This window comes from Mustela erminea, chromosome 21 (assembly GCF_009829155.1).
Source record: "Mustela erminea isolate mMusErm1 chromosome 21, mMusErm1.Pri, whole genome shotgun sequence".
Classification (NCBI taxonomy): Eukaryota; Metazoa; Chordata; class Mammalia; order Carnivora; family Mustelidae; genus Mustela; species Mustela erminea.
This window is the reverse complement of record NC_045634.1, coordinates 35663264-35685307: the sequence shown is the minus strand read 5'-3', so window position 1 is coordinate 35685307 and position 22044 is coordinate 35663264. Positions and strand designations below refer to the sequence as shown.

Sequence of the window (22044 nt, the reverse complement as noted above, 5' to 3'; positions counted from 1 at the left end):
GAACAAGCTATTCGTGCCTGTGCGGGGTGGGAACCAGGTGTGGTAAGACCACCTTTCCAGAAAGATCTGCCCTGTTTATTTGAGCCTCTCTGGACTCACTCATGAAGGTAAGCACATCAAATGCAACTGAGGCCAGGGTAAAGCTGTTTCTGCTATGTTATTCTAAACCACATGTTTAAGACATGAAACAAAGCTTGACAGAATATAATAATATACCATCAATATGTGAAATATTTGAGTAGAACTAGAAGTTCGGGTTTCTGAGTCAGACCTAAGTTTGAATTATGATTCTACCATCTCAGAGATATTATAAACTCAAATAATCACTCTACATTGTAGGGGATAGTTTGTCAGAACTACTCAGAGCAGTTCCAACAAAAATGTGGATTACTCAACAAAGGTTCTCGTGAGAAGTAGAAGTCACAGCAAGCATAAGAAAAAGCCATAGTCACGGGAACCCTTCTGGCTAGGGACTCTGACTGTGATTATCAAACACCAGCCCCGTAGCCTAGACACAGTATTTATTTGCTTTTCTGCAAGTGCCACATGGATAGTCCAGGACTGAGATGATGTTCTTTAAAGTACTTAGAGACACAGTCCGCCAACTTTGCTCTGCCATTTTTACTGTCTGATTTCTGCTCTCCAGCAACCACTGACTCTATTTTCTGGGTAAGACTCTACAGAAAAGCTGGCAGAAAAATGGATTCCTGTCACTTAGTCTACTGTCTCAAAGAACTTTGCTAGAATCTCCACTCAACCACTAAAATTACAGAAGGTAGCCATCCCTAGAAGTGAAGATTAAAACTATGGTCTGCAATAGGACACATGACCACCAGGAACGAAGCCAGTGTTCAGCTAGGAGAAAAAAATGGAGGGATGAATGGTGTAGCCACCAGAGGGCTCGGCCACAGAGTATGAGTAGACTGTACCCAAGACGGGCAATGGAAAAAGGATTTTGACATACTTGTATGAAGGAGGATGATGCCAGAATGTTAGGAAATAACAGGAAATGTAGACAAATGCTTGGGGGTGAAATTTGCAAATTATAGGGACTAGACATGTATGTTCTGCTGACAAGTCCTTCAGATTCACCCAAGGGAATCTTTGCTCCCTCAAATGGGTCATTTTGTCAGCATTCTGTGAGGAAACAAGGAAAACTCAAGACTATTCAGCAGTATAGTGCAGATATGGTGGATAAAGTCTCAGTGTGCTGTCGTATTTTATATTAGAGAAGAAGAGATAAAAGCAATGGATCAGGAAGCTTCAAATCATATCTTTCTGAGTATGGCAAAAAAAAAAAAAGTGAACTTCTGAGGACATAATCCATTCAAAGTGGACAGAAGGTAGCACAAACAATATCCTAAGTAAAGAAACTAAATCATATTATTCAGGGAAGCCTTAAATGATGAAATTGAATTAAGAGGAAGACTAAATTATTTTTAGAGGCAGCAGGATAATAACTAGAATCATGTAAATATCATTGAGAACATTTTATACAAAGTGGCAGTTAAAGGCATTTTAGGGTTTCGGGGAAAGAAAGAACATCTCTCTCTTTCTTTAAAAAAAAATATTTATTTGGGAGGATAGAGATAGAGAGAAATAGAGAGAGAGAGTGCAGGAGGGAGAGGGAGAGAAAATCTCAAGCAGACTCCGTGTTGCACACAGACCCTGAGATCATGACCCAAACTAAACCAAGAGTTGGGCGCTTAACCAAATGAGCCATCCAGGTGCCCCAAGAAAGAATATTTCTATATAAATAGTGTGAAAAGGTTAAAATACGGGATGAGGTAACATTCACACATGGTTAGTATAAAGTATTCTGGAAACAATTAGTAATGCTTCTAAGGAAATATGACTACATTGCAGTTACAAAGAATGTTAACTGTAAAGAATAAAGGATATTGATTTTGGAGGTAAGTGAGATTCTGAAAGGTGTGCCTTCAGATGAGTGTGTAAAAGAAGGAAAACATGTATGCCTTTATCTGATAATATTTAAGCACTAGCTCCGTGCTGCGTATTCAATGGTGAAGAGTTGTGAATGGAAAATGGGGAGAGAAATATACCCGTGTACCTGCGTTGCTATACAGTAAAGGATTTCCAGTGGGAAGTCATGAATAGAAGAACAAATTGAAGATACTATGGCCAGCACTTGGGCCTCACTGAGAATCTAATAAGAGTTTGAAAATTAAGTGAAGAAAGTTGTTTCTGTAGGTTAAAATGAGATTAATGTAGAAAATTAAAGAATATGTGAATTACTTGAGGATCTTCAGCCCAACAGGACCTGAAGGCAACTTGGAAAAGAACATGCCGTATCTAGTTATGAACATGACTTTAGAACGAGTATTTATCCGGCATCTTTGTTAGCCATAGAGGTACAGATAGAGTACCATATAGAAAAGTTGTCAGTCTCCACCCAGATGTTGCCCAGGGGCAAGGAGAGGTTTATGCTCTTGGATTCTACACTTGCCCATGGATTGAAGAGCTTTTTCATGGGAGATGGGTGCGTCACGCTGTCTTGGCATCATGCTACTAGCTTGATTGTTCCAATTTGGCTTTACTTCTTCTGAGTCTATGATCAACAAATGACCTTCTAATGTTGCCTTATAGCAAAGCTCAAATAGGAGAGATTGAATATATTACTTCCTCATTCATAGAAATTCTCATGGATTAATTTTATCTTACTAACTGTAAGTTTGGTTCATGTTCATCTGCACTGAGATATATTTTTATAACATCCTACCTGATATAACCATAATACAAAGTATAAGAAATGATAATTTTCACATGCTATTATTCAGGCAACAAGAACCATGATCCCTGGGAGGAAAAGAAACCAAGTAGTCAAGCTCTGAGCTTATACCAGTTACTGCTTCAAGTTTCCAGCTCACGTGTCAGGGAAGGGACACCCAGGTGGGGCCATGCTGGTGCCCTAAGCTGAGGTAGTTCAAGGCAGCTAAGGGCTCTGCACAGAATACCAATGAGGAGGTGCCTGTACAGACAGGATACTGCAGACATATACAGAGGGGGTCCTCTAAAGTCTTCAGCAGAGTAGTGATCAGTGTGTTGGAGAGAGGAAACTCCTGGAGGCTAGCGGGAAATTTTCCCAAGAGGACTATAGGAACACAGCTCGTATTCAGAAAGGGTCACAAATAGTGACTATTTCCACCAGCAGATTAGAAAACTTCAAGAGTATATATTGAGAAGAGTACACAGAGGATTTTGCCTCAGTAATAAGGTATAATTAGTTTTAGACTAATTACTGCCCAACAAATCTTAAAAGCAACACCTAAAAAGATGAAACAATTTGCAAGTAACATAACATCATTTCATAGCAAAGCTCAAGAGTAGTTCTAAGAACACAAAAGCATCTGATGCCACTTAAGGTAAGGCTCACACCATCTACCACTTTAGAGTTCTGTTCCCTGAAAACAACTTCACATGAAGGCAAAATAAAGACTTTTTAGACATAGGAAAGCTGGAAAACACCAGTAAAGCTCCACTAATAAACATGTTAAAAAATATCCTACAAGCACAAGAAAATGATACCACAGGGAAATAGGGATCTACCCAAGGAAATAAACAGCATGAAAGGATAACTTTATGATTAAATACATTAGATGTTCATATTATTTATATATTTTTAAAAGAGAATTCACTGTTTAAAGAGAGTGATCATGATCTGTGGGGTTTGTGAGGATTGTAAACATAAGTTATATGACAGCAGAAGCATAAATATTGGGAAAAGTGAAAACATACTGTTATAAAGTTCTTATTCTGTAACTGTGGTGGCATAACATCATCTGAAGGTAGCCTGTGATTTTATAAAGATGAATTCTAAAACCCCAAAAGATCCACTAAAATATGAGAGTGTATGCCTAATAACCCAACAGAAGAGATAAACTGTATTTTTTTAAAATGAGCTAGTGATTTCAAAGAAGACAGAAAAGGAGAAAGAGGGAAGCAAAGAGGAACAAATACAAAACAAATAGAATAATGACATTAAACTGAACCATAGCAAAAATCGCATTAAGTGAAAGTGATCTAAATACCATAATTAAAAGGCAGAGACTCTCAGATTGCAGGAAGGGTGGGGGTAAGCAAGATCCAGCTACATACTGCCTACAACAAACCTTAATTATTAAAAAAAATAGTAAAAGGATGTAAAAATATATCATAAGAATATCAATTTTAATAAAAGCTGGTAACCATATTAATGAGACAGCACAGTTTTTAGAAAACAATAGTATTACTAGGAATAAAGGAGGTCATATAATAATGTTAAAAAGATTAAGTCATCCAAAAGAAAAAGCAGCCCTAAATAATAGAATGCTATGGTCTGAATATTTGTGCCCCCAAATTTCATGTTAAGGTGATGGCCTTTGGGAGGTGCTTTAGAGATGAAGGTGAAGCTCTTATGAATGAGATTTGTGTCTTATAAAAGAGAAACCTCTGGCTCCTTCCATCAAATGAGGACAGAGTGAGAAGGTATCAACTGTGAACCAGGAAGAGGGCTTTCACAGAACATGGCTATGCTGGCACCTGGACCTTGGATTTCCCACCCTCCCAAACTGTAAGAAATAAACTTTCGTTGTTTATAAGCTACCCAGGCTATGGTATTTTTGTTATAGCAGCCCAAACAGACTAAGACACAGAGCTTCAAGATACATGTTGTAAAAACTGACAGGCCAAGAGAAATAAGCTAAACCAAATCCGTAATTGAGATTTCACTCTCTCTCTCACAATAACTGCTAGAACAAGACAAGTGAGGATCTAGAAGACCGGAAAAACATGACTGACTTAACTGATATTGACAAGACAGCCCAAGAGCAGAAAGAGCATACTTCTTAAGTTCACATACAACATGTTTAAAGAGAAATCACGTTCTGGGCTATAAACCAAGGCTCAATATATTTATTTAAAAGGATTCACATCATATGAAGAAAGTTCTCTGACTACAATTAAATTAAATGAGAAATAAATAGCATCTATGGAAAATTGCCATAAAAAAAAACTAAATAATAAGTTTCTAAGTAATTCATGGGTCAAAAGGGGAATTGAAGGGGAAATTAAAAGATATTTTAACTAAATTACAATAAAAATTCAGCATATGAAGATTTGTGAAATGCTGCTAAAGTGAGGCTTGGGGACAGGAATCATCTATAGAATCATCTATATAAGAAAAGAAAGCTCGGAGTGTCTGGGTGGCTCAGTAGGTTAAAGCCTCTGCCTTCGGCTAAGGTCATGATCCCAGGGTCCTGGGATTTAGTCCCGAATTGAGCTCTCTGCTCAGCGGGGAGCCTGCTTCCTCCTCTCTCTCTCTGCCAGCCTCTCTGCCTACTTGTGATCTCTGTCAAATAAATAAATAAAATCTTAAAAAAAAAATGAAAGAAAAAAAGAAAAGAAAGCTCTCAAGTCAACGACCCCAGTGAACACTTGAAGAAACTAGGAATTAGGGGCACCTGGGTGGCTCAGTAAGTTAGGTGACCACCTTTGGCCTTTGGCTCAGGTTTTGCACGCTCTCTCTCTCTGTCAAATAGATTAAAAAAAAAGAAAGAGAAAAAGAAACGGAATTTTAAAAATTGAACTGAGTAAATTAAAAAAAAGGAAACAAGAAAGATGAAAGTAGAAGTAAAGATACAGAAAATTTAAAAAAAATGGAAAAAGTCAATAGTAACTACATTTTATTGGTTAGAAACCAGTTAAGGTCCCAACCACTCTCAGTGGAAGAAGTTTATATAAATGTAAGAATATCAGGAGGTGGACATCATGGTGATTACATTACACTCTGTCTGACACAAATTCTGACTAAATACATGTTGGACCTATACATTGAAAACTATAAAACATTGTGGAGAATAAAGTAATGAAGACCTAAATAAATGGAAAAATAGTCCATTTCCATAGGTTGGAAGTCCAGTATTATTAATGTCAGATCTACTCACATTTATCAATTCAACCCTAATCAAATTTTTTGTTGAAATGAAAAAAATTGAAAATTTTATAAAAAGTGACAAAATTATTCTAAAATTCTTATAGGAATTAAAATATATCCAAAATGTATTTTAAAAAGCACAAAACATGAAGTAATAACTTTATCTGACGTATTTTAAGTCCTCAGTAATTATGACAGTGTGGTATGGACATTATGATGGATAATAAAAAAAGGAAACAGCACAGAGAACCCAGAGATTGACCTAAACATATAGAGACAATTGGTTTTTGACAACCAGTTGAAAACACAATTAAGAATATTCATCAATTAGAATGGCTAAAATTTAAACAAACAATGTGGCTAGAACAGATGTTTGGAAATGCACATCAATTGGATCTCTAATATAATGCTTGGGGATATAAAACTACTTTGAAAAACAATTTTACAGTTCCTTAAAAAATGAAGCACACATAGTGTATTGTTCAGCTATGCCATGGTTTGGTGAGTAGCCAAGGGAAATGAGATCGCACATCCGCGCCACGACGTGGACGTGCAGTGAGTTCTACATTCATGGACTGGCCGCTTTACTGGTGGTGCTCAAGCACTGGAAAGAAACAGAAGGCCTTTCAACAAGTGCATGGTTGCACTGATTGTGTACCACGGAATGGAGCCAAATCAGCAACGAGTAGACCGAACACATGTAAATGAATCCCAACATAATTATATTTGGAGAAAAAAGCATACAAAAAAAAAAGAGTGTACTGGGGGGTTTCATTTATAAAAATCTCAGGGCACGTCAACCAATTCAAAGGAACCGGAAACGAGTCAGTGACTGGGGCTGGGGAGGGGTAGGGATGAATCACCAAAAAGCTTGTGGAAACAGGTGATGGATGTGTTCATTGTCTTCATCGTGGCCTCGGCATCAAGAGCATCTGTGTATCGCAAAATTGACGCCATAGGACATATGCAATATGTGAATTTACATCTGAATAAAGCTGGGACAAGGAGTTGAAATACTCACCAAAAAGAGACCTGCTACTGGTAACCTGAAAAACGGTCTTTTTCTGAGTCTGCAGACTGAGGCTTGAGTATTGGATTATGGTAAATGTTCAAATCCCCCAAGAGACATCCTGGATGCGGACAGATTCCTGGTCATCTTTCTGGCATTATCCGCTCCCTCTAAACCCCGGCTTTCCTGTGTAAGAGATGTTTTTTCTTTTCTTTTCTTTCTTTCTTTCTTTCTTTTTTTTTTTTTTTTTGAACTTACATAAACTCTAGGAAGAAACTCGAAGGTGCTACATAACTAAGGAGTGGTGTTAATTAGACAAAACCTGGTGCTTATTTATAGCCTGGAAGACTGTCACTGCTGATCAGATTCTTTAGCAAAAGTAGCTAATTGGGTATAATGGGTCACATTTTCCTCCAGTGGTGTTTTCTTCTCCTTCTTTTTGCATTGTTTACAAATAGTGTTGTTAGGGTGATATTTATATTTTGAGTTGAACAACAGTCTAATATTGAATCACCTACTTCATAATATGCCCGATACATATATTTAGAGTCCCCAAAGAGAAGATGCCATTACTTCATATTTATTTATATATTTTTAATTTTTTAATGGAAGCATTGTTGTCAGACAGCATTACTTTAGCCTCAGGAATACAACATAGAGATTCTGTAAGTCTACACATTATGCTCCATTCACCACATGTATAGCTACCATCCCTCCCCATACAGCACACTGCAACATAATGAACTATATTCCCCACGCTGTATCCCCCATCCTTGTGACTTTCTCATTTCATAACTAAAAGCCTGTATCTCCCACTCTTCTTTGCTCATTTTGTCCATCTGCCACCTCTCTCCCCTTTGACAACCAAAAATTTGTTCTCTGTGTTGATGGGTCTGTTTTCTGTTGGGGTTTGTTCATTTTTTTTTTTCTTAGATTCCACATATAAGTGAAATCATATGGTATTTGTCTTTTTCTGTCTGACTTATTTCACCTGCTATAGTACTCTCCATGTCCATCCACGCTGTCCCATATGACAAGATCTTATTCTTTTTTATGGCTGAATAACATCCTAGTGTGTGTGTGTGTGTGTGTGTATTTTCCCCTTACCCATTCATCTATCCATGGACATGTGGGCTGCTTCTACATCAGGCTGTTGTAAATAAACATAGGTGTGCCTATATCTTCAAATTGGTATTTTTGTTTTCTTTGGTTAAGTAAAAGTGGAATTTTTTGAGTCATGTGATATTTCTATATTTTTAGTTTTTTGAGAAAACTATACTATTTTCCATAATGGCCACATCAATTTACACTCCCACCAGCAGTGCACAAAAGTTCCTTTTTCTCCACATCCTCACTAAAATTTTTATTTCTTATCTTTTTCACTTTAGCCATTCTGACAGTGTAAAGTGATGGCTTGTGGGAATTTATCAAAATAAAAAACTCTTGTGTAGCAAATAAAGCCATTAACAAAACAAAAATGCAACCTACTGAATGGGAGATGGTATTTGCAAATTACATAACTGATAATGGGTTAGTATCCAAAATACATAAAGAACTTATACAACACAACACCCCCTCAAAAAAACGACACAAACAATCAAATTCAAAAATGGGCACAGGATCTGAATAAACATTTTTCCAAAGAAGTCATACAGATGACAATCAGACATATAAAAAAGATGGTCAGTATCACTCATCATCAGGGAAATCTGTATCAAAACCACAATGAGATAGCGCCACAACCATACTTTATAATTCATTCAGAGAAGCATATCTCCAAACAGAAAGAAAAAGATATATTTCACACATTCTACACAGCTTAATGTCTGATTCTGCTAGGTTTCCAAATTGAGATGCTTTGTTCTCAAGGTAATATAAACTTGCAACCTTTAAGAACATAAACAAGAAACCTCAAAACCTCAAAACCTTTTGATGTTTTGAAGCTATTTTGTAACAAATATCCATCAGTATGTGATAATTTTAAGTTATAGATTGTCCGTGGAGTGATAGAGACTGGAGAGATGGTCACTAATCACCTGATGCCTGTACAAGGACCGCCATCGATAAGATGAGAAATAGCAAGTGTTGGTTATAGAGAAAGAGAACCCCCATGAACTGCTGGTGGGAGCGCAAACTGGTCACTAGGGAAAACCACTAATTAACTTAGTCAAAAAAAAACAGAGGGGGAAAATGAATATACATATAGAATTAGACATAATTTTTTAAATGTGAATATAAGAAAAGCAAAAACACAAATACAAGAAAATAAAAGCTTGCAGTTTTTTCAATTTCTGTTTTAGAATTTGAAAACCTGGATGAAAATGATGATTTTTCAAAAAATGTAAATTAATATTTTATATTCCCAAGGAAACTACTAATGTCTAAGGTACTATCACTGTGGAACAAATTGAGACCACTTAAAAAAAATCTACGTTTTCCTCCCCTCCCCCCAAAAAAACCTAGTAAGTTTCAGTCCATTTCATAGGTGATTTTAGCTCTTTGAAAGAGGTCATTCCAAAGCTCTTTAATTTATTTCAGAGCATGCATTAGAGAAGGAAGAAGAGAAAGTTTTTGTCTGTAGCGCCATAATGTTGACACAACATCTGAGGCCAAATTTCTAGACCAATAGCACTTGTAATTCATAATGTAAACTTTAAAATGAAATACTAAAATATTCAGAACAATAGAAACAATATCACAATATTTGTAACACGTTAAAATAATTCACAGTAACCTATAAAAAGGTTAAAAGTATCTCCTCAGGAGCAAAGAAAGCATTTGATAAAATCCACCATCTGATAAAACTCCTTGAAGTGAATATTTTGTTGTTATGACATGATAATCGTGTGTGTGTGTGTGTGTGTGTGTGTGTGTTTCACCCTAAAACTAATATGTTTAATAAGAAAACATTAGAAGCACAGCCAGTGAAAGTCGAAAGATAAGAATGTGCACGCTTACATTAATTATTCACCATTTTTCCTGAAATACTAATAGTGTGATGAGGATGAAGAAAAAAAATCACGTTTATAAATTGTGGTTTTGTGAAGACCCTTGAGAGACTTTTCATTGTTGCCTCCTTTGTGCTGATAATTCAGCATGTGCTGTGTTATAAAAAATGTGAAAAACTCAACTTCACAAATGTAAAGAATACATCTCTTCAAAGTATATTTTGGCTCTTTGAATCCATGTTACATAAACATTAGGCTCAATAATTGAGAGAAAAATTAGTGGAATCCTAATTTCTATATAAATGGTTAATACATTTTTAATGATGAAAAAGCAGAGGATGCATTCCGAAGTATAAAATGTATTCCTTAGAATTAAATTGTCTTGTGTTAACATAAACTGTTTCACTCTCACTCTAATCTTACTTTCCTATCTACAAAGCTATAACTGAGACCATGTTTATATGAATACATAACCAGATGAACTTCAAATATTAAACCACAGCCACTGTATAGCTTCTGTTTGAAGTTACAAATTCTCTCGTGACATTATTCCATTTTAGGAAAGAACTTTTAGATGCTTTGGAGTTAATCATGCAATGAGCCGTCACGCATGCGTGTTGTGGGATTGCCCAAATGCCGGCGCACTCCTATTAGAAGGAACTTAGGTTATGTATCCCCCCCAAGTTGGTACAACACATTGCCCCTACAGCAGATCTCGTACATACGAGAACATAAGCTTGTTCTCACAGAAGACACATTGGGGTGTGAGGTACTTGTAGAAGGTGACATTTTCGGAGCTAAAGACATTGCTATAAATACTTTATAATAAGCATGTTCTCTATACCTTTGTAACTTGAGAAATGGACAGTTGGTGAATCAGTAAGCATTCATATTTTCTGCAGGATCCCTATGCCCTCGAGTCCCTCATAAAAAGATAAGATTTCTGACCCAGATATTTTCTGATAAGGGGATTTTATAAAGATATTACAAAACCAAAACAAATAATAACAATAAAGCAGCGTTCTATTATTCTGTGACAGGGACAACTCTGCTCCTCAATTAATTTCTTTGTTGTCCCAGATTTCCTAGTCTCCTAAGAGTCAGGCTAGTCACGAGATGAGTCCTGGCCAATGTGTTGAGGACAGAAGGAAGTTTCCCATGCATTTGGGAGCATAAGAGAACTGACAAACCACAGTCAGACCTGTTCTTTTCTGGTCCAGCAAACCAGAAGCAACCTTTTTTAGGAGATGCCTCCAGAGCGTGGGTCCAGGAGTGGAGCAATCCCTAGACCACGCACCCTAGGCATGGAGAATGAGCACATCTCTTTCCGCTCTGAAGATTCCAGGGCTGTTTTTCACATGGTTCCTTCTGATAATACATGTCCCATGTTTGTTCCAGAGCCCTATATGAAATGACTTCCTAGAGTCCCTTCATGGGTCAGAGTCAGCAATGACTTGCTAAACCATGACTCACTAAAAGAAACAGATACAATGAACTAATGACATGGTAGAATGGAGTCTGCTCCCGTGAAGGGTTGGGCCTCCTCCTCGAGAAACACCTGGATTATTCATTCCCGCTAAGTAGAGCTTGCCCCACTGGAACGTTTTCTTCTGTCTTTTCCTTAATGAACTCAATTTCCTCCATTATTTAAGAAGATTGCCGTACGATCTAATCAACTAGTTGAAGCCTTGTGTTGTTGACTTGCTGAATTGTCTTAAGGCCCTGTGCCTTGAGAGATGGATCAAGCACATTTATCCTAAGGTGTTCATATTGGGGAAAAACATTCCCAAACTCTGAAACAGTCTGTCTCAAAATAAGACATTTATTGTGTAAATACTCAAGGCTTCCACAAAATTAACTTCTTCGGTCTCTGTGAGGGAAAATGTGCTACACTGAAGTCAAGGCAAATGCTGGTCAGTAGAGTAACAGACTATAATGGGCCCTCAGGACATGTCTTCTCAGAGTAATAATCTCTCAGGAGAGTGATCCCCGCTGACCCCAGGCAGCGCTGCCACTCCGATATTTTGCTCCTCTGGCTACAGTGATTTGCCCAAGAATGGGCATCTAATCCAACTCTGGCCTGTCAGATTCTTTCGCTGGAACTATGAGCCTGGGTGGATGTGAAGCTTATGGACCGGGACCTTCTAAAGACCATGTTTCCCACTAAACTGCCTACAGTTGAAGAAAGACACCGAAACATGTGTGAGGAGGGATGTGGAACCTGAAGTTCTGAGTGGCCCCAGGCCCACCCTGTGCAGACCTGAAGCTTCTCTGGTCACCATGTTTCCATGTTTCTTAAGATGGCTTTTCTAGGGACGCCTGGGTGGCTCAGTTAGTTAAGCAGCTGCCTTCGGCTCAGGTCATGATCCCAGCGTCCTGGGATCGAGTCCCACATCGGGCTCCTTGCTCGGCAGGGAGCCTGCTTCTCCCTCTGCCTCTGCCTGCCATTCTGTCTGCCTGTGCTCGCTCTCTCCCCCTCTCTCCCTCTGATAAATAAATAAAATCTTTAAAAAAAAAAAAGATGGCTTTTCTAGATCTTCATTTCTATGTTTTCTTGCTGTCTTTTTGAGAGTTTCCCCTCTGTCAGCCTTTCTCTTTGTATTATTATTTTTTTTTATTTCAAATTGGTTTCCAGTATTTAAATCCAGATTTTCTAGAAAATGTGGGCCACATCAACAATTTGAAAATGGAAGACAACCTAAAGCAAGGGTTCTGGTGATGAGTTACTTGCCATTCCAAGTATTTTTAGGAGTAATTTGCACAGAAGTTGCTGACGCCATAAGAGTGTGAGAACCACCCTAGCTAGGTTCCTTTTCAGCAACAGAATCATTAAGGAAGCAAGCCAAACTGAGCTAGCTGGCACCTTGGGGATTCTGCACTTTCTTATCTACCCACTGGAGCTACTCTTTAGATGCAGCTTCCACTGTTAGGAGGAAACATGGCCCCAGTACTGGCTTCCTTCTGCCTCCTGCACAGGAGAGCTGGGGAGTCTAGCTTCTATACTTTGCATCTTCACTACTACCACTTTCCCTACTTTGAAACCCACTGTTATCCCTGGATATCAGTCTCCATGGACCAACAAATCAAAAAGACAGCCCTCTTGAACTCCTTGTTCTCTGGGAAAAGAGTTGAACCATAACATAAGTGGTATCAGGGCACCAAAAGCTCTTACCAGCCTGCCGTGGGGAGCAGAGACACACAGAAGGTGTTAAAGCCAGTTGCAGGTAGATACCTGATAGACAAGTACCGGGAAAGAAGGCTGGGAATAAGACAAGAACAGGTGGCACTCCTGATAAGAGATGCTTCTGAATCTTTACAGAGAGATCGCCATGCGATAGTGGATAATCTGCTGGATGCCAAAACACCTGATCTATAAATGGTACGTTGTGTGACATATATTCATGACTCATGTACATGGCTTAAAGTTTAAAGTTAAAATTTTAAAGTTTAAGCTTAAACTATAAATACACGCATAGAGAGACATACATGATAGAGTGGAAGCTCCAGATGTTTATCCAAATTTGACTTTGATTCATTTTCCATCTCTGAGATTTTAATATGTTCACTTTTGTACTTTCACATGATACAGGAGCTTTAAGCATAATTAGTATGCTTGACTTATTTTAGGATAACACTGGATTTTTTTCAAAGGTAAATCCAACATTAAACAAAAAAAAAAATTCTAAAAGAACAAATAAAAGGGGGAAGATAGCATGTGTCTTGGTTAATGTGGTAGTCATGCCCTACTCCATTATCAGAATGTCACAGCGTGAAGCTCGGTGTCATACTCTGGGAGTCTCATGGTAAGACAGATCTAGAGGATGTAGGTGAAGGTGTAGATGAGGGTTTGCTGAGTATCCCCCCGTCCCTTCATTGAACGATGCTGGGATACAGGCATGAAAAGAAAATGCCTCGAATGTTCTCCATACTAGTTTACATCTCCCTGGCTTATTTCTTCACAGTTCTCTGTATTCCTTTATAACCTATAACAATACTAATAAATTTTCTGCACAATTGTCCATTTAAATTTGCCCCTTTTCCTATGTTAAAGGATTTTTTTCCTAAGATTTTATTTAAGAGAGAGAGAGAACAGGCAAACATAAGCAGGGGGAATGGCAGGCAGAAGGAGAGGGAGAAGCAGACTCCCTGCTGAGCAGAGAGACTGATGTAGGACTCAATCCCAGGACCCAGGGATCATGACCTGAGCTGAAGGCAGATGATTAACTGACTGAGCCACCCAGGAGCCCCTAAAGAATTGTTTTAAAAGATCCATAGTTTTCTTCCATTGTGTTTGTTTATTTCCCCTGTGCATGGTGGGACACAGAGTAGACGCTCGATACCTATGTGTCTTGGGAACTTATCGGGAACAGAGGCAGACACAGCCAGCATACAGAGAAAACTCAAGCAGGAATTGAGGGCAGACAGCAAACAGGTCAAATCTGCTTGGATGTATGAGTCCAAACACCAACTTTATAGTGCAGAAAGGCAGACAGCTAGGATCAGCAAGTGAATGTCACAGAGAACTAGTCATTACAGAGGAGAACTTTCTAATTCTGAGTTCATCCCCAGATGAAAGAACACATCTGGAACCTCGTCAGAGACTATGATGAAGAAGACTGGTTCACGGAAACTGGAGATAAGAGGCTGAATCAAGGCATGTCAGCATAAATAAGTCAATACTGCTTAACTATAGTAGATCAAATGCATCAAAGCCTGAGAAAATGAGTGAATAGAAACAGAAATTTTTTAAAAGTTCAAGAATTCCAAACAGTGACTGTGGAGATCACTATCGATTTTGAAGGGATCAGTCTTTGTACCGGAGAACTGTGTGAGCCACTGTGGGAACTACGTGACATTGCCAGGTTCTGTGCTCCGCTCTGTCATCTGCTAATTTCATGACTTAGATATGTGATTTTTACCTTGCTATTTCCTTACCTTCAAAATGCAGAAACTGAGATGATCTACCTTTCTATGACTTCACATCTTATGATAGAAGGTGTGGAAATAGTGGAACCAAACCTCAGCATTTCCCCAGTACAACCAGAGCTGTGCTGGCGACAGAGACAATGGTAGGAAGAAGACTGGCAGACAAAAGGCGAAGCTGATGAAGAGAGACAAATGCTTGTGATAATCCCAGACATGATGGGGTCATTGAGAAATGGTTCATTTTATTGGCTGCTTGAAGGTACAACACGCACACTGTAGTAACACTTTCTCAACATTTATTGAGATATGTTATTTAATTTTTAAATAAAACTAATAAGCCAAAGTATGCTTTTTCAGAACAGGCATTTCCATTGATTGGAACCTATAGCTCCGATGTTGGTCACTGCGGATCAGTCAAAGTAAGGGGTTGGAAGTTATCAACAATGCGTGAAAATGCATACCAATGGCTTTCAGAGTTCTCTAAATTTCCGTATTTCTAAATAATAGCTTCACCTCCATTTGCCAATGCATTTATTTCCTTATCTATTTTTGATTGTAGTGAGAACACTTAACATGAGTTCTAGCCTCTTAACAAATTCTAAGTGCACACTAGAGCGTGGTTAATTACAGGCACAGTGTTGTACGCTACTCTCTAGAACTTGTTCACCGTGTGTGAGGACACTTTACAACCAGGTAACAGCAGCCCTTCTTTCTACCTTCCTCTGGCCCCTGGAAACCACCATTCTAGTTTCTGCTTCTATGAGTTTGACTTTCTTAGATACTTCCTACATGTGGAATGATGCAGTGTTGGTCCTTCTGTGACTGGCTTCTTTCACTTAGCGAAGCACTCTCTAGGTTTACCCTTGTTGCCATAAATGGCAAGATTACCTTTTTATAAGAAGAAAACTACTCCATTGTAAAAAAATCCCATTGTCTATATATATCTCACATTCTATTTATTCATTTATCCTTTGATGGACACTAATATTTTTTTGTGTATTTCATACTTTGGCTAGTATAAACAATGTTCCCATAAACATGGGAGCCCAGAAACTTCTTTGGAAACCTGATTTCAATTATTTTGAATATATACCCAGAAGTGGGATTACTGGGAAACTGGACATTCATATTCAAAATAATAAAAGTGGACTCTTACCTAACTTACACAAAAATCAACTCCAAATGGGCTGAGGAACCACGTGTAAGACCTGAAACTGCAAAACTCTTAGAAGAAAACAGGGGAAAACCTCCATGACTCTGGTGTAGGCTACTATTTCTTGGATGTGATACCAAAAGTAGAAGCAACAAAGCAAAAACAGACAAGTAAATTACATCAAATTAAAAAGTTTCTGTCCAGGAAGGAAAATAATCAACAGTGAAAAGACAACCTATGGAATGTAAGAAAATATTTGTAAAACCTTTATCTGATAAGGGAAAATTTCCAAAATATAGGAGGAACTCCTACGACTCAACTTAAAAAAAAAAAAAAGAAACCCACAAACAATCTGATTAAAACTTGGACAAAGACTCTGTACAGGCGTTTCTCAAAAGGAGACAAACAAATAGCCAACAAGTTACGAAAAGATGGTCAATGTCACTCATCATCAAGGAAATGCAAATCAAAACCACAATGAAATACCACTTCATACCTGTTAGGATGATAATTGTAAAAGAAGCAAAAGAAGTGTTGATGAGGATGTGGAGAAAGGAGAACTTGTACACACTACCGGTGGGAATGTACTTCGGTGCGGCCATTATGGAAAACGGTAGGGATGTTCCTCAAAAAATTAAAAACAGAAAGACTTGATGAATGTCAGTGCATTTCAGATCAAGCAAAAAGAGTGACATTTCTTCCCATATATCAGAAATAGTCAGCAGTGTGTGTGTGTGTGTGTGTGTGTGTGTGTGTATGTTTTGATTTACCAATCCAGAACATATCACTGACAAGTAAGCATCATGTGGAGGACACTATTTCTCTCTCTCTCACACACGTGTGTACGTGTATATATATGTATTTGTGGCTTCCATTATAGAGGGAAAGCAAACAAAACCACTGAACTAAGAATTAAGTGACCTGGTTCTCACAACATCAATATTAGTTGTATCAAGAATGTGTACTCAAACCACCCATACTGAATAGACTTTATTAAATTCTCCTTTGGTATTACGTGATTGGTTTCTATTAAGAAATTTAAAAATATAACCCTGTGAATCTCACTATTATGTTTATTATAAGGATGTTCCTGAAGCTAATTTTCATCATATTATATACAACTTATCCTCTGAAGACCCAGGGGACATACTAGTTTCCTATAATTATTAAAGAGTGGTTGTGTTTATTTTGAACAATGTTTTCCTTGTAAGGACAACATTATACATAAGGATGTATTTCTTCTTTTTCTTTGGTGCTGTAAGATTCCCTTGTACTCAACCTCTAGTAATTTAGGTTTCACAATATGAATACTGCATATAGCTTTAGATAATAATGTTTGCCAAACAAAAAGTTAGATTCTTTGCTGCAGTAAGGAGAATTTGTTATAGCGAATGTAGGTACCTAAGAAAGTGAAGGGCAAAAATGTTTGCTTGGAATTTCTCATTAGGAACCATGAGGAACCAAGTCAATCATTCTTGTCATTTATGTCTGGGAACAAAATTTCTCATTTCTGTGTGTGTATTTTATCATACTGTCTAGATTTCCTTACTTATTCCCATTTTTAAATAAGATGGAATTTAAGAAATCAAAGGCATGACTTAGATCAAATCGTCTCTTGAAACATTAATTTCATGATATGGAAAATGAATATTTGGATAAAGCACTTAAAATTATCCATATAGTTCATATATAGAAACCCAAAATATAAAGAAAATGAAAGCTGTTAAAAGCAAATTGTGGAAGTCTAGATGCCCATTTGGTCCCTCCATGTCTCTCTTAGGAGCACCTGTGCTCTTACTTGACAGCATAATCAATATTAATTAGAGACATATAAACCTAATTATCAGGTTTGTAAGAGAAAAATTGATAAAGATTACAAACACATGCAAAAAAGGAATGCCACTGGCAGCATGGTTATATTTACAGACATAGATTTGACTGTTACTATTGGTTTATTCAAAAGTATGGCCTCCTTCATTTTTAGGAAGTTCATTATCTGCTCTCATTGACATGATGTGCTTTGGATGAACCTAGAATCTTTCCTCTGACTTTGGTAACCCAACAACTTCCTCATTAACTAATGAATCTAACATTTCTTTTCAAAGATCTTTTCTTCAGTGTAAAGACATTGAAGTTTTGTGAGGCCATGAGACCTAGTGAGAAAATCACTGATGTGGAAGCCAGTCAGCCGAATTTTTGTTTCACCTGCACCACCAGCATTCCATCAAGTGTCAGACATCTCACTGGACGTCCACTTCAGGAAGCAGTGGTGTGGATCATGCTCTGCAATCTATTTCAAAATTCTTGACTAATCATCACAATGTACACATGAATGATTTAACCCAGAAGTAAACAGTTTATGCTCTAAGCTCTGGGTCATGCTTTCACAACATGGGAGGCAGAACTCTCAGAATGGAAAAGGAAAAATTAAATATAGACTCCTGGGGATGCCTGGGTGGCTCAGCCCATTGAGTGACTGACTCTTGATTTCAGCTCAGGTCATTATCTCAGGGTCCTGGGATCGAGCCCCGTGTCTGGCTCCCAAGCTCAGTGGGGAGTCTGCTTGAGATTCTTTCTATCTCTGTCTCTACCCCCCTGCCCCCCAATAAATAAATAAATAAATAAATAAGTCTTAAAAAAATAAATATAGCATTTATTTATTTAATATAATATATATTTATATATAAAATATAAATATATATTTATTTATATAAATATAAATATTATAAATATATAAATATACCAACTTCCTGAGCAGAAAGTTGGAAGAATTTAAAATATGTCAATATTGTTTTTTGATTTATGACCTCTTTGCGATTGGTGGGAAGGGGTGAGGGTCAGAGTTTTCAGGAGAGCGGAGAGTTTTTGTTTGCCACTATATAGAATAGAGGGAGAGGTGATTAAGGAACCATAGGATGACCTGCTAACTTTTCAGTCCTCAGTGGAGGTTGACAAGTTCAAGGTTTTAGTGGTAGAGTGTGCAAGAAGAAGTCTCTCTTGAAAAGCTCTTATGTGGGTGGGAGGAGATTCGAAGTTAGAGCCCACTGAGACTGGTGTTTCTCCACGACATCTTCGGTAGAAGATAAGGAATCAGAGCAGTGAAAGTAGGCAGCTGAAACCTTTGGTCTTTTGGGTTGCAGGACACAATTACAGTGTGTGCGTGGTGGAGCCTACCGCACACCAACAAGCAGTCTGGGTGTCTGAGAATTCACCTCAATTCTGACATGATGTGGAGACAGAATCAGATCCCACAGGTCAAGGGCTCAGTCCCACAAGCCTGCCTCCACTTCAGGCACCAATACAATCCCACGTGATCACCTGTACTCGGACCGACAGGCTGTAAATCAGAAATCCCCACAACCCTTCCTTAGGTTCAATTGATTTGCTAGAGTGGCTTGCACAGATTACTAGCTTATCACATGGGGTATTAGAAGAGAGGAATCAACAGCCAGATGCAGAAGAAGGAAGGACGAGGCCCCAGCAAAGAGCTTCTCTCCCCGTGGAGCTTTCGACCTGGTACAGTAGCACATGGAAGAGTCCTGGCTTCTCAACCTGGAAGCTTTCTGAACCCCATTCTATTTGGACATTTATGGACACTTCATCACATGGGCAGGAGAGATGAAACCACCGGCCATGGCTAACCGATTCTGCGGCACTCACTCTCCCTTTCCCAGGAATCGGTTCCACTCTTCCATCTTCTACCCACCCGTTTGTTAACCTGACCAACCGTCCATGCTTGGTATTTTCCAGTATCACGTCATTGACACAGGCGTCTTCCCTCCCCCCTTCCCCCACTGTGCTGGAAAGGGGCTTGTTACAAATACCAAGACAATCACTCACCTTTAGGGCCCTGAAGGATTTCAGGAACTGGAGACAAAGAGACAAATATTAGAACAAGAGGAGCTCCCGTTGCTCTTACCTCTCAGAGAATTCCAAAGGTCTGGGGGGGCTGTGAGCCAGGAACCCTGGGAGAAAACCAAATACATATAGAGATGTATTCTGGTCATCCGAGTAAGTAAACTGAGAAAAAATAGACTCTAAATAATGTCCTTAAAGCTAGGACGGATCACGGGCTGAGACTGAAGTCCAAAAATATCAGATTGAACATGAACTTCTTATTTCACAACCCTTAGACTGTTCACTCTACAAAACCTACAGAAAATATCTGAATAGCCTTATACTTCACGAGAGATCTGTTCTTAAGAGTACATTCCCAGTTTAATTAGCAAAATATATATATACATGTATATATATATTTTAGCAAAATGAAGCAGTGCTGGTTTTGCAACGTTCCCCGTTGAGGCGATGATACATTCGGTGTAATTTCCACCCCAGGCTCAGTCACAGAGTCTAATGTTGTTACTAAGGACACTGGGGAAAAGACCCCATATGATGAACAATTTTACTAACTGAAAATGATTTACATTATAATTCACTTTTTACATTTGAACAAATGAATCAAATTGCCAGTTTGACACTTATTAGCATAGTATCAGTTTAAGTTTTTAAAAATTAAAATTTTTTAAAAAATTTTTTAAAAGATTTTTATTTATTTATTGGACAGAGAGAGACACAGGGAGGGAGGGAACACAAGCAGGGGGAATGGGAGAGGGGGAAGCAGGCTCCCCACTGAGCAGGGAGCCCGATGCGGGGCTGGATCCCAGGACCCTGGGGTCATGACCGAAGGCAGACGCTTAAGGATGGAGCCAACCAGGCACCCAGAGTTTGGTTTATTTTACTTAATTTTTTCATTTTCTTTTATCTTACTCTTTTTTAGTGTTTTTTAATTCATTTTTATTTAAGCTCAATAAATTTAACATAGAGTAATATTAGTTTCAGAGCTGAAGTTCAGGGATGCATCACTTGTTTTATTCTGTTTTGTTCCAACGTGGCAAGAACCTGTGGCATGAAAGCCACCTTCCTCACAGGTTTTAAGTGCGCAGTAATTGCTGTGAGCTGTCAGCAGTACCTCGCTGCACGGCCGGGGTCTGGAGCTGGCTCTCTGCGTGACCGGAACGACACCCATTGGACAGCAACTCCTCGGTCCTCTGCTCAGCCCCCGCAACCACTTCTACCGTTTGTTTCGATGCGCTTGGCTGTTGTAGACACGGCATCTCGGTGGAGCCGGGCGGTGTTTGTCTTGCCCCCGACTCATTCCACGAACCTGCCGGTTCAGCCATGCTGGCACGGACGGCAGGACACCCTTCGACAGGGATCCAGGGGTCCGCACTCTGCTGGCTTCGGTTAGTGCCCGCAGCCGGATCCTCTGGAGCCCCCTGAAAGCTGGACTGTCGGGTGCCCTGTCTAACGGATGCCCTCCGGGACTAAGCACAGGTGTGAGGTTTCTCACCGTGTACTCTTCGCTGAACCAGGAGGAGGCGCTGTGGAGACCAGCCGCGCGCTCGGTGTACAGCGCCCTGGCCCCGACCTGCCGCAGTGGAGTGTGCTGGGCCCCGTCCTGCCGGCACTCAGACACACGCGAGAAGCTAGCCTTTTGGGCAACCCCAGAAAAGCTGGGACACGGGGCGGGTGGTACAACTCCTTCCCTCCTCAAGAAGACGCTGGGGGCTGGGGTTCACCCCCTCCTCGCTGTGCGCTGAGATGCGGACTGGCGTGTGGGACGTGGGGACCGTGTGCCGCCCCAAAATATGCCACTTTGCATATCGATTATTTGGGGTTTCTTGTTTGTTTTTTTAAAAGATTTAATTAATTGAGTAATTTGTTTATTAATTTATTTGACAGAGAGAGCACGAGGCGGCAGAATGGCAGGCAGAGGTAGAGGGAGAAGCAGACTCCCCCGCTGAGCAGGCAGCCTGACTTGGGGCTCCAACCCAGGACCCTAAGATCATGACCTGAGCTGAAAGCAGACTTTTTTTTTTTTTTTAAAGATTTTATTTATTTATTTGACAGACAGAGATCACAAGTAGGCAGAGAGGCAGGCAGAGAGAGAGAGAGAGAGGGAAGCAGGCTTCCTGCGGAGCAGAGAGCCCGATACGGGACTCGATCCGAGGACCCTGAGATCATGACCCCAGCCGAAGGCAGCAGCCCAAACCACTGAGCCACCCAGGCGCCCCTG

At 39.3% G+C, this 22044-nt stretch overlaps 1 long non-coding RNA gene across 3 annotated transcripts in view; it reads right to left on the bottom strand.

The window, feature by feature from the left end:
• Nucleotides 1-22044, bottom strand: part of LOC116581830 — a 137983-nt gene that overhangs the window by 9789 nt on the left and 106150 nt on the right. For 2 of the 3 annotated variants that reach the window (XR_004282247.1, XR_004282249.1), the window contains exon 6: nucleotides 19887-19933. The exons of the other annotated variant lie outside the window; for it this stretch is intronic. This is a non-coding gene — a long non-coding RNA (uncharacterized LOC116581830). Of the gene's footprint in view, nucleotides 1-19886; nucleotides 19934-22044 lie in introns of those variants that run through there. 3 annotated transcript variants of the gene reach the window in all.